This window comes from Equus caballus, unplaced genomic scaffold, assembly GCF_041296265.1.
Source record: "Equus caballus isolate H_3958 breed thoroughbred unplaced genomic scaffold, TB-T2T haplotype1-0000016, whole genome shotgun sequence".
Classification (NCBI taxonomy): Eukaryota; Metazoa; Chordata; class Mammalia; order Perissodactyla; family Equidae; genus Equus; species Equus caballus.
Genome location: NW_027222391.1, coordinates 7,852,280 through 7,870,437, shown reverse-complemented (window position 1 = coordinate 7,870,437; position 18,158 = coordinate 7,852,280). Strand labels below are relative to the sequence as shown.

The 18,158-nt window shown below is 38.0% G+C and overlaps 1 long non-coding RNA gene across 2 annotated transcripts; it reads right to left on the bottom strand.

The window, feature by feature from the left end:
- Nucleotides 1-17,330, bottom strand: LOC138922895 (uncharacterized). Of its 2 annotated transcripts, XR_011436034.1 has the most exons (4): nucleotides 17,097-17,330; nucleotides 495-641; nucleotides 351-418; nucleotides 1-120 (listed from the first exon to the last, which is right to left on the bottom strand). It is a non-coding gene; the product is annotated as an uncharacterized lncRNA (long non-coding RNA). The 2 variants fall into 2 exon arrangements; XR_011436033.1 differs by having other exon boundaries at nucleotides 351-641.
- Nucleotides 17,331-18,158: the final 828 nt, after the last annotated feature.

Genomic DNA, 18,158 nt, shown 5'->3' with positions numbered 1-18,158 from the left:
ATGAACACTTACCACTGACAAAAAGGCTGTCCCTGATCAGGTGGTAGAGGTCCCTTGGGGTGACATGGTGGGTCAGCTGTTTCAGCTCCCAGGAATGCTGCTCTTGGTCACACGTGGCCTCTGTCATGAGCCATGGAGTGAGCATGGTAGGTGCAGACAGAATCCACACCAGTGGCTGCCCCATCCTTCTGAGGCCCAGGGAGAGGGGGACTGTAGAGAGATGTCCTGAAACCTCTGATAATGGGGGCCAGAGTGAGGGAGGAGCAAATTGGCAGTCAGTGTGAAGATTGAAAATTGGGGTGGTCACCAAAAGTGGTCATGACTGGCAAATTCTATGAAAAGAAAATTACCTGAGGTAAATCAGTCCAAAATCCATGTACAAGGGGACCAGGCTACTCTTCTTGAACAAGGATCAAAGCTGTGGAGAAAGGAGGAGGAGGAGGAGGAGCAGGAGAGACAGTACTTGGGGAGTGGCTGGCTGGGGCTCATCTTACCAGGAGCTGCAGGCACCAGGGTCTCATCAGGTGCTGCAGGACTCTCCCAGTGGAGTTGAACGTGCCTGAGCCCTTGCTCATGTCTGTTGAATACTGGAGGTTGGAGATGCTGAAGTTGAGGGTGAGGGTCTTCAGGTCGTGCCTCAGCTGCAGTAAGTGGGGGGGGAGATATGGCCATCACTGAGAGCTGGCCTGCGGCCAGATCAGAGGCCCACATTCATTATAATCATTTATCCTCTCTCCCAGTGGTACCACCACCCACTGATGTGGTCATCCATGTTGAAGCCAGCATTTCTGCTCAGATCTTTCTCCCTCACTTCCTAGTAACACCAATTCCACTTGCAGAATGGTCCTCATTACATTTCTTCTCTCCATCCATGTCCCAGCCCTGTCTTGTCTTTTCTCACCAGAAACAACACCTTAACAGACTCATTGGATGCTCTGTCTAAAGGATGTTCTCTGCCTTGAACATTAGAAAAAAAATTTGAAATGAAAATCTCACTAGGAGCACTCCTGCTCTAGTAACACCCATGCTCTCTAAGGTCTTCAGAATTAAGTTCACGTTTCTTGACCTGGAACTCAAGGCCCTTCCAAATCTGGCTCCTGCTGACTCTTCAGCCTCATTGATTCATTCACTCTGAGTTTGGCTTTGTGCTTCAGGCAAACCAAATTCCTATCAATTCTTCCATACACTATGCTGTTTTTGGATACTGGGCCTTTCCTCATGGAATTCCCTCTGCCAGGAACACTTACCATACCTTATTTTCCTCGGTAACTCTTACTCATTATTAAAGATCCAAATTAGGCAAAACTTTCTGCAGAAAGTCCATCCCCTTCAAATGTTGCCAGGTGCCTCTCCTCAAAGCATCCCCCCTTATGTTATATTTGTTTCTTAATTTGACAAGACTAGGGGCTCAAGGACTGGCATCAGATTGAATTATTGGTATAATCTTTGTGATCAGTAGGACGGCCCTAAAACCAGAATTCCATACCTTGGCTTCCCAGCTCCCGAGTAATAATTGACTGGTGGATGTGTGGGGCTAGAGGGCTTCTCTTAGGAAGGAAGAGGGGCCCCATATACTTGTGGTGGCTTGTGGTGGGTCTGGTCATGAGGAAGTAGGCAGGAACATGGTGCCAGGCTCAGAAGCTGTGGAAACAACTGTCATCAAGGGTGGGGGGCCAGGGCTCCACACAGAGTGAAGAAGCCCCCCAGGCTCCTCTGTGTTCCACTAGTGGCTGTTCCAGGACAATCATTCACAGGTGAGCCATAAACATGAGTGACAGAAGGAGTGATTGTGTGAGTAGAGGGAAGAGCAAGACTGTGAATGAGATGAACCTAAGAGAGTGAGTGTGGTTGAAGGGAGAGACGGAAAAAAGAGATAGGTAGAGGCACAGACAGAAAGGATACTTGGATGGACAGAGGAAGAGTGGACAAATGGAGGGTCAAAGGGAAAGCAGGAAGAATAAAGACAAGGAAGAGAAGTTGGAGCTATGGGAGGAAAGAGTATGGAAGGAGAGGAGAAGGATAAACAGGTGAACACGCAGAAGGACAGTTGGATACATTGATATCTGGACAGATGGTTGGATGGCTAGATGGAAGGAAGGAAGGAAAGAATGGATGGAGGGAGCGAGAAAGGGAGGAAGGAAGGAAGGGAGGAAGGAAGGAGTCTGAGAGGAGGGAGAACTGGGAAAATAACATGCCCAAGTTCAGAGGGTGCTTTAACTGTTGGTTAAGCCTGAGAATACATGACCCCTAACTCCCAGGCTTGTGTCCCCCTGTCCCAATGCTGCCTGTTATTACTCATAGAGATAAGCATATGGATATAGAAGAAACTTTGACCCCTACCCTCACAACACACAAAACTCAATTCCTGGACACTTTCACCTAAAGGTGAAAGGTAAAATAATAAAGCATCGAGAAGACAACATAAGAAAACATCTTCAGGATGACAGGGTAGCAAAAACTTAAAGAAGACCCCCACACACATACACACACAAACACTCTCTCTCTAAAAAAAAAAAAGATTGGTAAACTGGAATTCATTAAAATTTAGAATTGCAGTTCGTGAAAAGACACATTACAAGAGGCAATTGGAAAGTTGCAGGATGGGAAGAGATGTTTCCAATTCTAGTAGTCAAAACAGGATTCACATGCAGAATACATACAAACTTCATCATTACAATAAGAAAAAAGGGAAACAACCCAATTTGTTAAAAATGGGCAAAAGACTTGAATAGGCACATCACAACACAGCGTGTCCCAATGTCTAACAAGCATATGTAAGTCTAACAAGCCTATGTAAAGGTGCTCAACACTAGTTATCAGGGAAAGGGCAATACAACCACACTGAGATCTCATACACAACCACAGAAGGGTTAAAACCAGGTATTAAAAGTTGAACTATGGCAGCAAGAGGAGGTGAGGCTGCAGAGCAAGTGGAATTCTCACACATTGCTGGTAAGACTATGAATTTGTACAACCACTTTGGAAAACTGTTTGGCAGGATCTATCTAGTGAAGCAGAAATATACATACAAGGTGACCAGCAATTGTACTCTTAGATATGCAGTCAACTAAAATGCAAACATGTGAACCAAGAGAAAGGAGCAAGAATGATTAGAGCATCATTCTCCTTATTCCTCCATAGTAGAAAGTACTCAAATATCGATCTACAATAGAATGGATAAATCAATTCTGGTATCTACTTCATGGTGGTTTTAAAAATTGGCCACAAATTCTTGGAGACACATGCCATAAATATGTGAGGTTTAGGGTCCCTCCTCTTGAATCTAAGCAGGTGTTTATCTACTTCAATCAACAGAATAGAAGTGTTGTTCTGTGGAAGTGGTGTTATGTGACTCCCAAGGATGTGCCACTCTCAGGAAGCTTGCTCAGGGAACCCAGCCAACAAGCTGTGAAGAGCTAAGACCTCACGGAGAATCTCCTCATGGAGAATCTGCAACCAGGGCACAGCCACCTTCATAGCAACTGCTATGCTGGCAATCAGGTGATAAGACTTAGTTCCCAAACAGAAGATGAACCATATGCACTGAGAAAATAGACCACCAACACAAGCCCTGACACACACCATGTCCATTTATACTTGGTATCTCAAGACCAGGGGCCAGGATGAGGAGGCAGGAGTTCATCCCCAAATTCTTGTGATTTTATCCAACACCAGACAGACTATGCTCACCAAGCATTTCCTAAACCTCCTCCCTTCCTCAAAGGAATCTCTGCTTCTAGATACCTACATTAAGTTTCCTCTGGTCATATATGATCACCAACCCCAGTACAGCCTTTGTATCAGCAATATCTGAACACTATTTGATCAAGTCACTTGGGACCCAAAAGTAGCAAAGAAGGAGAACAACTTTCAAGTAGAAGTTTCCATCTCCATTGAAATTGCACTTGAGATGTACCATTGGAAAAATAAAACAGCCACTTTTCAAAACAAGAAATGTAGGTGCCCTTGTGAACGATCCCAGAGGATTTTGGTCTTCAAGACATCCCAGCCAAGGTACCTTCATGTGAGTGAAAGAGCCTCTAAATGATTCTAGACCCTAACCATAAGAGAACAGGGAAATGTCTCCCTCATAAATTTCTAACCCACGGAATCTGACTAATAAAATGTTTACTGTTTCACTCCACTAATTTGGAGTTCCATGTTACACAGTTATCAATAACCAAAACTAATGTGTTATGCAATAATAAATAATCATATCTACAGAGCTATATAAAAGCCAACAAATTACCTGCAACAACATGGATTAATCTCAGACAGGATGTTTAATAAAAGGAGCCTGGTAGAAAGGAGTACATAGAGTATAATTCTATTTACATGAATTCAAAAACTGGAAAAACTAAGCTACAGAGATAGAAGTCAGAGTAGTGGTTACCTTGGGTGGGAGTAATTTCTGCAAAGGGGCATGATAGAGGCTTCTGGAGAGCCAGAATAGTGAATGTCTTGATCTAGGGGGTGGCTATTATAGTGTATTTACATTGTTAAAGAAAGTCATTGAGCTAGATACTAAAGATTTGTGTGCTTTTCCCAGTAAGTATGCTATAATTCAAAACTATGTTTTGTCAGTAAAACGTGGTTAACCCAATATATGCGAGATTATGAAGGACAAATAAAAGATGACTGCAAGTTTTCAGGCACGATGGACTAGGTAGTGCCATTAAATGAAGAGCTGAACCATGGAGCAAATCAAAACAGGAGCAGAGGCAGAGATCATGTCCTTTTCATTATGTATTCAGGTGTCTACCATATCCTGAATACACAGTCAGTCCACCTTCCAAGATACTCCTCTCCTTTTCATAACACACTATGGCCCACCCCTTCTTGGTGTCTTCTGTTGCCTCCTTTCTCCCAGCTGCCTCTTAACACTGGGATTCCTCAGGCTTCCATCCTAAGTCCTCCTTTAATGCATGCATGCATGTACACACACACGTTTCTCCTGTATTTTTGATCTCAGTTGATGGCATAATCATCTACTCATTTTTTTAAGCTAGAAGCCTTAGAGTCAACCAAAATTAGGATTGTAGTAACCCAATCAAAAGAAACCTAACAGGATAAACATAACTTCCCAGGGTTAGCCCCAAAACTAATGCATAAAAACAGGATGAATGTATAGTTAGACAGATCTAATGGTTTTCTTTTTTCTTTAACTCAATGTATGATGTAGTCATCACTGTATGATGTGGTCATCAAAAGGATAGAGTTCATAATCATATACAGTATGTACAAGAAGAAAGGGAATATTCTTACCTATACTGATAGCAGAAAAGTGCTCTAATATGAGACATGGGAATCTATCTTTTGCTAACCAAGCCATGCCTAGAGTAGTGCATTCCCTTCCAAATCCTACTGTTTAAAAATTAATTGAAACAAAAGAAACTACCAATGTGGTGACCTGACATGAAACCATGTTTTTTAAGGGATGGCTGATGAACTGGAGATGCTTCAACTCAAAAAGTCTGAGAATACTTGACCATCTTCCCATTTTTCTAAGGATGTTCCATGGAACTGGGATCCAGATTCTACTTGTGTCTCCAAAAGACAGGATGGGTAGGAGAAGTAAGAAAGTACACTTCCACTCAATGCAAGAAAGAACTTACTAACTAAGAAACAATAGTGTATGAAAAACAGGATAGGCTGGAGGAAAGGGATGGAACCTACTTAGGCTAATGGAGAAAAGAGGCTGTGAGAAAATAGAGAATCTCATCTATGAGATCTTTTAAGCAAATGTAACAGTAACGACTAAACAAAAAATCAGAGCAGAGCCACAATTCATAAATAAAAAGAAAATCTGCAAAACCACCAAAGAAAACCTCCAAAGTGAAATGGCAGTCAGACGTACAAGGGAATGAAAACAGTGGAAACATAGAACAGCTGGAAAACAAGAGATAAAATGAAAGCATTAAGCTTTCAAATATCAATAATAACTCTAAATGTCAATGGATGGAATTCTCCGATCAAAAGACACAGAGCAGCTTAGTGGATTAAAAAAGAAGACCCAACAATATGCTGCCTCCAGGAAACACATCTCAGCTCTAAAGACAAACACAGGCTTAGCGAAAAGGAATGGAAGACAATACTCCAAGCAAACAGCAAATAAAAGGAAGCAAGTGTTGCCATACTTATATCAGACAAAGCAGACTTCAAGATAAAAAAGACAAGGAGAGACAAAGAGGGGCAGGAGACAATGATAAAAGGGATTTTCTGCTAAGAGGACATAACACATTAATATATATGCACTTAACACCGAGATGCCAAAGTACATAAAGCAATGATGAACAGACCTTAAGGGAGAAATTCACAGCAACACGATCATAGTGGGGGCCATCAACACCCCACTTACATCAATAGATAGACCATCCAGACAGAAGGTCGACAAGGAAATAGTGGATTTCAATGAAACACTTGAGCAGATAGGCTTAATAGATATATATAGAGAGAACATCCCATCCTCAAACAGCAGAATACACATTCATCTCAAGTACACATGGAACATTATCAAAGATAGAGTATATGCTTGGACAAAGGGCAAGCCTCAGTAAATTTAAGGAGATTGAAATCATGCTAACCATCTTTTCCAATCACAGTACTATGAAGCTGGACATCAACCATACGAACAAAAGTGAGAAAGTCAGAAATATCTGGAGACTAAACAATATGCTATTTAACAACTATTGGATCACTGAATAAGTCAAAGGGGAAATTACAAAATGATTAGAGGCAAACAAAAATGAAAATACAACATACTAACTCTTATGGGATGCAATAAATGCAGTCATAAGAGGGAAATTCATACCAGTACAGGCCCACCACAACAAACAAGAAAAATCTCAAATAAGTAATCTAAAATGCGCCTAACAGAGCTAGAAAAAGAAGAATAGATGAAGGTCAAAGTCAGAAAAAGTAGGGAAATAATAAAAATCAGAGCAGAAAAAATGAAATAGAGACCAAAAAAAAGGATAGAAATGATGACTGAAACTGAGATGGTTCTTTGAGAAGATAAACAAAATTGACAAACTCTTAGCCAGACACACCAAACAAAAAGAGAGAAGGCCAAATAAATAAAATATGAAATTAAAGAGGGGAAACTACAACAGATATTGTAGAAATACAAAGGATTATAAGAGGATACTATGAAAAAGTATATGCCCACAAGTTCGATAATGTAAAAGAAATGGATGAATTCCTACACTCATACACACTCCCAAAACTGAATCAAGAAGAAATAGGGTATCTGAGTAAACCGATCACAAGTACAGAGGTTGAAGCAGTAATTGAAAACTTCCCACAAAACAGGAGTCCAGGGCCAGATGACTTCTCTGGAGAATTCTACCAAACATTCAAAGAAGGTTCGTATCTCTCCCTCTCAAACTATTGAAAAAAATTGAAGAAGATGGAATGCTTCCTAACACATTCTACGAGGCCAAAATCACCCTGATACCAAAAGCAGACAATGGCAACACAAAGAAGGAGAACTACAGGCCAATATTGCTGATGAACATAAATGCAAAAATCCTCAACAAAATATTGGCAAACCCAATACAGCAATAAATAACAAGGATCGTACACCATGATCAAGTGGGATTTATTCCAGGGCTGCTAGGATGGTTCAACATCTCCAAATCAATCAATGTAATACACCACATTAACAAAATGAGGAATAAGAATCACATGATCATTGCAATAAATTCACAGAAAGCATTTGACAAGATCCAACATCCATTTATGATTAAAAAACTATCAATAAAATGAGTATAGGAGGAAAGTACAACATAATAAAGGCCATATATGATAAACCCACAGCCAACATAATCCTTAATGGTGAAAAACTGAAAGCCATCGCTCTGAGAACAGGAACAAGACAAGGTGCCACTCTTGCCACTCTTATTCAACATACTACCGGAAGTATTGGCCAGAGCAATTAGGCAAGAAAAATAAATAAAAAGAATCCAGATTGGAAAGGAAAAAGTGAAACTTTTGTTATTTGCAGATTATATTATCCTATATATAGAAAACCCTAAAATATCCACCAGAAAACTATTATAAATAACTACAGCAAAGTTGCAAGGTACAAAATCAATTTTAAAAAATCAGTTGCATTCCTATACATTAACAGTGAACTAGCAGAAAGAGAAATCAAGAATACAATCCCATTGAAAATTACAACAAAAAGAATAAAAGACCTATGAATAAACTTAATCAAAGAGGTAAAAGACCTGTACAGTGAAAACTATAAGACATTATTGGAAGAAATTATAGAAGATATAAAGAAATGGAAAGATATGCCATGTTCATGGGTCAAAAGAATAAACATAGTTAAATGTCCATACTACCTAAAGCAACCTACAGATTCAATGCAATCCCAATCAAAATCCCATTGACATTCTTCACAGAAATAGTACAAAAAAATCCAAAAATTTATAGGGAACAACAGAAGACTCCAAATAGCCAAAGCAATCCTGAGAAAAAAGAAAATAGCTGGAGGCATCACAACCCCTGACTTCAAAACATACTACAAAGCTGTAGTATTCAAAAAAAACAAACAGATCAATGGATAAGAATGGGAAACCCAGAAATAAAATCACACATCTATGGACAATTAATCTTTGACAAATGAGCCAAGAACATACAATGGAGATAATAAAGTCTCTTCAATAAATGGTTTTGGGAAAACTGGACAGCTACATGCAAAAGAATGAAAGTAGACCATTATCTTGCACCATACACAAAAATTAATTCTAAATGTATTAAAGGTTTGAATGTAAGACCTGAAACCATAAAACTCCTAGAATAAAATATAGGCAAAACAGTCTTTGACATTTGTCTCAGACTCATCTTTTCAAATACCATGTCTACTCAGCCAAGGGAAACAAAAGAAGAGGTTAACAAATGGGACTACATCAGACTAAAAAGCTTCTTCAAAGCAAAGAAAATCAGGAACAAAATGGAAAGACAACCCATCAACTGAGAGAAAATATTTGCAAATAATTTATCAGACAAGGGGTTGATCTCCAAAATATATAAAGAAGTCATGCAACTCAACAAAAAAAAACCCCCAAACAACCCAATCAAAAAATGGAGAGAGGATATGAACAGACATTTTTTCAAGGAAGATAGATAGATGGCCAACAGACACATGAAATGATGCTCAACATCACTAATTATTAGGGAAATGCAAATCAAAACTACAATGAGATATCACATTCCACTGATCAGAGTGGCTAAAATTACCAAGGTAAAAAACAGCAAATGTTGTAGAGCATGTGGAGAAAGGGGAACGTTGCATACACTGCTGGTGGGAATGCAAACTGGTGCAGCTACTATGGAAAACAGTATGGAGATTTCTCAAAAAATTAAAAATAGAAATAGCATATGATCCATCTATCCTACTACTGGGTATTTATCCAAAGAACTGGAAATCAAAGATCCAAAGAGACTTATACACTACTATATTCATTGAAGCATTATTCACAATAGCTAAGGTGTGAAAGCAACACAACTTCCCATCTATAGATGAATGGATAAAGAAAATGTGGTATATATATACACTGGTATACTACTCAGCCATAAAAAAGACAAAATCATCCTATTTGCAACAACATTGATGGAATTTGAGGGTATGATGTTAAGGGAAATAAGCCAGACAGAGAAAGACAAACACTGCATGATTTCACGAGTATGTAGAAGATAAGAAATACATGGATAAAGAGAATAGATTAGTGGTTACCAGAGTAGAAGGGGGTTGGGGGGTGGACGAAAGGGATAAAGGGACACATATGTGTGGTGATGGAGAAAAACTGGACTACTGGGCGTGAGTATGATGGAGAGTATTCAGGAATTGATAAACAACAAGGTACACCTGAAGTTGCACAGTTACAAATCACTATAATCCCAATAAAATTACCTGGAAAAAAAAATTGGCTACACTGTTTCTGTCATAAATTACCTTTCTCCAACATGTGACTGGTACGTGCTAAAGTCTTATTTAATCTTTCAAATAAATGTTTACACTCAAAAATTTACCTCCCAGAAGACAACAAACTGAGTTTTACCTGCTAAGCACAACTGATTTATTATTCACCTCTACTTCTCCCTAACAAATGATCTTTTCACTTCTTAATCTTTAAGTTGGTGTTTGATTTCATTTTTTCTAATGCGTGAACATAATTGTTTTTACCATTATTATACGACCATACCCAATGGTAGTTTTTCAAATCATAATTCATTTGGTCTGATTGTCATCAAAAGTTAATCACCCATAAGCTATACCAGGCACTGGGGTTTTAGTGAAAGAAAGCAATATTGCTTTTTTTGGTGTCTGATTCCAGTGAGGAAACATCTCATTACATAAAAATACAAACAAATAGAGAGTCCAGAAAGTAATTTGTCTTAAAATAAATTAGAAGAGAGAAATCTGTAATACTTATCTCTTTCTCCAAATATTAGATGGAAAGATAAGACGTGGTATTAAAAATCAGAAGGTGTCTTAACACTTGAGACACCTTATCTTTTTTCATACTAAACTACCTACTTGTTTGGTATCTCCAAAATAACTTAGTAAAGTTTGCACTAGCTGGTTTGTGTTGATTGAACTAGATAAATAGACTCTTCCCTTTATGTGATGAAATTATAATTTTGAAATTTTCTTTTTTAATTTGTTTTTTCTTAATGTACAAGTCTTATAAGGAATTTATAAGACAAGACAATTTTCTTATAAGGAAATTTTAATTATGGAGTTTAAACCACAGTCATGTACTGGAAGTAAACAAACATAGATAAGACCACTTGATTCTTAGTTAGAAATGAAGACCGCTTCTGCAAATTTTAGAAAAGTTATTTCTGAATAAACCCAGGTGTTCTTTAAAACAAACGAACACATAAATATGGCTGACACATTTTTGAAAAGTTTTTACTATAAAATTTTTGGAGTGAGTCTAATCTCAAACCACCTCAGATGTAAGATATGACAAATCCCTATTGGAAAATTTACAAGTGAAAAATATTATGGAATTACAAATAAAACATTAACTAGAAATGAAAGACTCATAAGATAGGTGGGTTACTTACTTTATATTATGCTGCCAATTGTTTTAAAAAAAGAAAATATGCATCTCTTAAAAATTGAAAATAATTGTTTTAGTTGCGGGATTACAAATTATAATTTACTTTCAAAATCATATTACGCCTTAAAAATGTTATCCAAGTGTTATTTATAAAACCTTTGGGAAACGTTGAAGTAAACTTAGTTATATCATTGAATTCTAAATCTACTTCCTAAAGTTAAACATTCATATTTGCATGTACTTAAATTATTACAGATACTCATATATTTATATTTATATTTATAGCTCTATCTACCTATCTATCTCTCATCACCTCTCTATAACTATACTACTCTAAGTAAAATGGTACATGTGTGTTTATTGTTTGGTATAAAAATGCGAAAGGGATTGAAAAAAATAAGGATGCTAGAACAAAAAGTAAGATTAATTGATTTATTTTGTATTCCTCAATTTGCTCAGTGCCACAACACAAAACTGCTAGTCATAGTGTGGTTAGACAGCATTTGATTCATAAGAAGTAACATCATTTTTTACATTGGCAAGGGAGCAGACTAATATTCAAGTGAGAGTAAATTATATTTCTTATAAATTATGAGTAAAAAAGCTATATAAACGTTAAGGTAAAAACTATTTTCTATACATATTGAGAAATTTTAGCAAAGGCTGATAGCTAGATTATTAATATAGGTGACAAATAAATATGGGTGAGCAATATTTAATAAATACAGTGATATTTAATATTACTACATTTGTGACAAATTTGTTTTAAATATCAGTCACTGATTATTTACTAAGGAACTATTTATTGCATATTAATCTATTTACATACAATATATTTAACTGCTTTAATGCTCAATCTTGACAGAATGATCAAGCCACTATTTATAAGAATAACCCATAATCCAGCACTTTATTTTTAGTTTGGGTATATACCTTTATGTATAAATCCTTCGTCTTTAAATACTAGAGGCTATGTGTCCTCTTTATTAATATCCTGTAAGTGATGAATGTATTGAGTTATCTAAAGCTGATGCCAATAAACACAGGTACTGTGAATCCTTTATTTTGGATCTATAATAGAACAATTTAATTTCAATTATCCTTTGGACATCAAATGATAGTTGGCAGAAATCAAAGAACACAATTTTTATTTTTTTGAGGAAGATTAGTCCTGAGCCAACATCTGCTGCCAATCCTCCTCTTTTTGCTGAGGAAGACTGGCCCTGAACTTACACCCTTGCACATCTTCCTCTACTTTTATATGTGGGGCGCATACCACTACACGGCTTGCAAAGCGACGTTGGGTCTGCACCCAGGATTCAAACCAGCGAACCCCGAGCCGTCAAAACAGAACGTGTGAACTTAACTACTGTGCCACTGGGCCAGCCCCACAAAGAATACAAATTTAAAGCTGTTATCTTTTTTAACTCATTATTTAGCCTTGTTCAGTATACCTGATATATTTGACCATCACACATGTGTCTTATTTGAAATGGTTAATATGTTAGCTAATGTGGGGTTTTATTAATAATTCAAGTATATCAGGAATGGCAAACTAGCAGACATTGAGCAATATTCAGAAAGTTCGGTTAGTGAGACTGAACCATCTTTACATACAATTGGAAAAGAAGGAATCCAGTCCTATAGATATACCTCTAAAGTCGTCCACTTTAACTGTGTATACGATAGTGAAACATTCTCTTTATATATTTCAACTAATCTCTATGTTATTTTTTATTTAATATTGATATTCTTAGTCTCTTCTGTAACATCTGCACAGATAGTGCTGCACATTTTCCTAATGAATGGTAAATAAAGATTATTTTAAAATACTGATTCTTGAATCAATGAAAACAGCATAAATAAATAATTGTCAACCATTTGTTATATTTAAACACTGGAAATGAGCTTACTCACTGCCTGATATTAATATTATTACCTTTGATATTACAGCAATGTTTATAAAACAAATTATAAAAAAAAACTTTTGTGATTGCTATTTTCTTCAAAGAACTATTTGTTTACTTGGTCAATTAATGAAATTATTAATTGCTCAACAAAAATATGTTGGGCTATTGCATTAACATCCTTCCATAGTTTCAATTCAAATGTCATGTCCATCTCTAAAGAATTTTGTTTTTAAGTAAATCAAAGTTTGCAAGGAAATGATCATTTAAGGGAGAATGAGGAGAAGGGAAACATTAACCATGATAGTAAGTACAAATTAGTCACTCTTGAAAATTGTGTGCTCTTAACCTGGAGAGGAGAACAAATGTTTCGCTTGTTAGCTTCTCTAAATTAAGGGCTTCAAGATGATTTAACCAAATTTACCTATACAGACAGTGTTTGTGAGTGTCTTTAGATGAACCAAAGACCATTCTTATGTTGTGTAAACATGTCAGTCACGTTCTGCCTTATCTAAAAGTGTAGACATACCCCTGCCACCACCAATAAGGTCTCTGGGGACAGAGTTTTTACCATCTACTGATGGCCAGTTTCCCAAGGGTAAATAAACATGTAGTAATTTCCAGAACACATGTAAATAGGACCCAGTTAAAATACAAGATGTTAGATCCCTAACACTTGATAGTGGCGACTGAGAATGTAAAGCCATGTGATAGGAACCATCACTAATGTTTTGTTAAATTAGACTATTTAACTAATAGCACGGGTACAAATACCTGTCCTGGGCCACTTCCCAAGAATCTCTCCCCAGTTCTCTGCACACAAGTTTAGGATCCTTACATCCTGCTGGTGGAGTGGCCCATTTATCACTCCGCAATGTCCTTGTTCCCATCGAATTTTTCTCCCGTCAGCCAGCGTTGTCTGAAATTGGTGTACTACTCGAGTTTTCTTTTTAGCATTACTTATACAACGTATACATTATCCTTTCAACTTGTACGGATACTTTAAGATCAACCTAAGAGCGCATATTTTGATTTTATTTTTATTCTAAGAAACTTTGCCTTCTAATGGAGTATTTATTCCATTTACATGTCACAAAATCACTGATATTGGACATCTAGGCACCATTATCACTGTTTGCCACTGTTTGCTCTTTATTCTGCCTGTTCTGTGCTTCCTTGTTGCCTTCTTTGGGTTTATTCATCCATAATGATTCTCTTCCTCCCCCCTCCCTCATGAGCATCTGATTAATATTCTTTCACTGTTTATGCAGCCTTTATAGCATGCTCTCTCGTTTTATAAAGTCCATATCATTTTCCTTGGACCCCTTCATGGACAATGTGTGGACCTTAGAAGCCCCTTTATTTTTCCTGCCATTGGTGTTATTATTGATGTCTTTTTAAATTTCATATGAGCATAAACCCCCAAAGCATTACCATATTGCTTTATACTTTCAATAGGTATTTAGATGTGCCCTCATATTTATCTTTTCCTTCAGTCTGTGCTCTACTGGCAACACTGAGCTGCCACCTGTGGTCAACATCTGCCTTTTGTTGTTGGTACTCAGGTGACAAATTCTCTTAGTTATCTGCGTGGAGACAGTAGTCCAGGTTGGCAGTTCCCAGTGTCAGCACTTTTGTGTACATTTTCTTCTGCGCTTCATTCTACTTGGTAAGAAGTTGGGGGTCGTCAACTTCTGTTCTTTGACACGAATTGTCTCTGCTCTCATCATGCTTTAAGATTTATTTTTGTGTTTCAAAGCACTGAGGTAGTTGATGGGCCTTTCTTTGGATCCATCCTGTGTCATGTTCTTAATGCTTCTGAAATCATTCACTTGGTGTTTTTTTTTCTTGTTTGAGAACATTCAAGGCTTCTTCTGACATGTGGCCTGTTTCCTCTCTCTCCTTTTTCTGGGGATCCAGTTACACCACCCCTGATATTCCCTCATGCCCTATGTGTGGGAGGCTCTTTCCATCACCACCCATCCTTGGGTTTCTCATGCATCAGTCTCAGTATTTCCTTCTGCTCTGTTTTCCTGTTCACTAATTATCTCTTCAGATGCACAGAATTTGTTTTACAATCCACCTATCATGTTCCTATTTCCAGTTAATATATTTTGTTCTAAATTCTCTTAGAATTTTTCATAGTTTCCAAATTATTTTTCATAGTTTCCAAAATTGTCTGACAAAATTCTCAAAAAAGTTAATTCCTTGAACAAATAAGTTGTAATTATTTTAAAACCAGTGTCTTATAACGACTTGTAAATGTAATATCTAGATCTACTCTAGCTTTTTTTTCTTGTCTTTGTTTTTGTACAATTCTTTTTCTTTGTTCACCTGGTTATTTTTGATGAGTGCAGGGCACTGTGGTGAAAACGTAAGGAAAAATGTGAGGCTCCAGGAAAGTCTCGTCTTCCCCCAGGGTTTCCTTGCCTGTGGTAGGCAAATATTAAACCAACAAGGTATTCTGATGGTGTGACTTAATGGTCCCACCCCTATTGGAACTGGCTTATTTCTGGGACAATTACTTGTAGGATGTCAGGGTCCCCATGAAAGCTTCAGGTGCTCTCAAGACCTTCCCTCTGATGGACGCCCCCTGCCAAACTCACAAGAAGGCTTCTCAGATGGTCCTTTCAGAACTAGCTGCTACCAAAAGGCAAATGTGGATCCATCTCCAGGCCCATGGCTTGGCTGCTCTCCTCCCCAGGTGCTGACCTAGAGGCTCTTGCTGCCAAAGTAGCTCTCAAAACCATCAAATATTTCTTTTTTCAAATTATGTTCAGACTTTCTACCATAAGTAGAATAACCTGGGTGAGTCAGAAAAAGAAAATAAAATGTGAAGCTCTTCCAACCTGGATACCTAGGGGCACAAAGTGGTAGTGATCCCTTTTCTTGTGTAAAAGATGAGCCCATTGGCATCTCCCCAGCATCTGCTAGCCACAGAGAGAGCTGTAGGAAGCACGGCATGATGCACCTGCCTTGTGGAAAGGAGGAAGTGTGTCCTTCCTCTGCATCTGTGATTCATGCCCAAATCCCATTATGCTTCATCTTTAATGGGTTGATTGTGGACTCCCTTTTCATTCATTAACCAGAGGATACAGAAGGAGGTTAATAAAACCAGGGTCAACACCTGCAGAGATGGCCACTGGTGGTGAAATGGAGCTGCAAGACTGGAAATTTCTCGTGCATTTCAGTTTTCCAGGTTTTTGCTGCAGTGACGGTCCCCACTGCACATCTGTGGACAAGAACTGGACCTTTATTATCCTGATGCTGATGAACGTGTGAAAAGAAAACATGTGATTCACAGAGCAGCTACCCTCAGGCTGCAAGGCTGACCCAGGACGGGCTGGAGGAGACGCAAGCCAGTTCTATCCAGTTCTCAGGAGGCCACTTTCCACAAGCTCACACCTGATCAGCAAGTTTCCAGTTTCAAATTTTTGCTTTAGACCTTGTCCAATTGTAATATAGATTGAAGAATTGCCATAAGCTTTACACAAGCTTTGTAAATGAACTTTGACATCCTTCAAAAATGTGCATTTGTATATTGAATTCTTTATTCTTTCAAGTATAAATTACCTCTGTAGTTGCAAAAACTTATTAAACAACTTGACTTCTTTTAGTTTCATCTAATTTATTTAGCCATATATGTGCATTTCTGCAAGACTAGATAAGTAAAAAATGAAAAATTTGGAAGGCCTCAATTCACAAAAACTAGATTTTACAAAATAATACAATTTGAGTTCCTCCTGAGTACTATCAGCTTAATTTGAAACTATGTTAATTTCTCTAGAAATGAAATAATTAAGAGTTAATAGGTAATTAATTTGAAGTTATATTCATTGGTGTTTAATGATAGTGATAAAAGATCTATTAATACTCAGTATTTACAGTTTCATTTGAGAATATTAAAAAGATAATCTGGTGTATTATAGTTGGGGCAAATTTAGTAAAAAGTAAAAATTAAATAAAAGTGTTGGCATCTTTAGGAAGTAAAGCTTCATATATAGATTCTCAATTAGTTTTTACTGGACATGAAATGAAACACTTGTTTTCAACTTTAACTTCTTTTTAATAAATCGTCATCAGCACCTGGGCAAGTTTCCCAACCACTTACCTGAACACAGGTGGTTCTGGGCACGGGAGGTCCTGTTCACCGTCCTGTAGGTCTGGGCCAGTGGTGGGACTCACTGGGGCTGCTGATGGAGTCTATGGCTGCTTCATGCTCTAAAATACTTGAATTGAAGTAAAAAATCATCAATTATAAAAGCTTTTCAGACTGTTCCTAATTGATAAAAGTAAGATCAGGAAAATCAATATTTCAATTAAGAAAATTTGAATATGTATTTATCTAAACATAAGTCTATGTCTATGTGTATTTATGAATGTTTATTAAATGTAGAAAATTCTGGGAGACACGGAAAAATGTGTCTAGTGGGTAATGGGAGGATTATGTTGATTTTTAAAAATTTTTCCAGTTTTCTTGCAATAAGCATATGCTATTTTTTATTTAAAAAATCTGCAACTTCTAAAAATAGTTTATTGTTCATTCTGAGCCTGAGGTCATGGTCAGTGTGAAGGTCCTGGGACTGAACCAGAAATGGGGATAACGTAGGATCAAGGCATCTCCAGAGAAAGTACTCTGGTGGAGGGGCCATCTGATGCTTTCAGAGGGTTCTGGAAAGTTCTAAGAAGGCAGTAGGATTTCCGTGTAAAGCAGACAACTCCACAATCCAGGTGTTAATGTGAGGCCACCGAGGCCCAGGGAGTCCTCCAAAATCCTTCCCTTGCTGTCCTCGGGGCCACCCTCCCTGGCCCTCCTCTGCTCTGGGCCCCACCGTGACTCAGTTTCCCTCCCTGGTGTCAGTACAGAGACTCAAAACACCAGGAACAGCTGCCCACAGCTGCTGCAGAGCCTTGGCCACCACGGGCTCTGCAAGACTTCAACCCAGCATCTTGCTGCCCCACAGACCATTGCACTCATGTGAGCTGACACCAGGTTCCCTCCTTGGGGCCCTCCGACAACCCCCATTGTGTACCTGCAGCCCAGGGTCACGGGGTCAAGGTTGAAAGGCCTGACTACTACAGATGCATTACCCAGCATATCCTGAGGCTGACGGACTTGCTGGACAGTGAGTGTCCTCTGCAGACAATGTGTCCACTCTGTTCGACAGAGAGA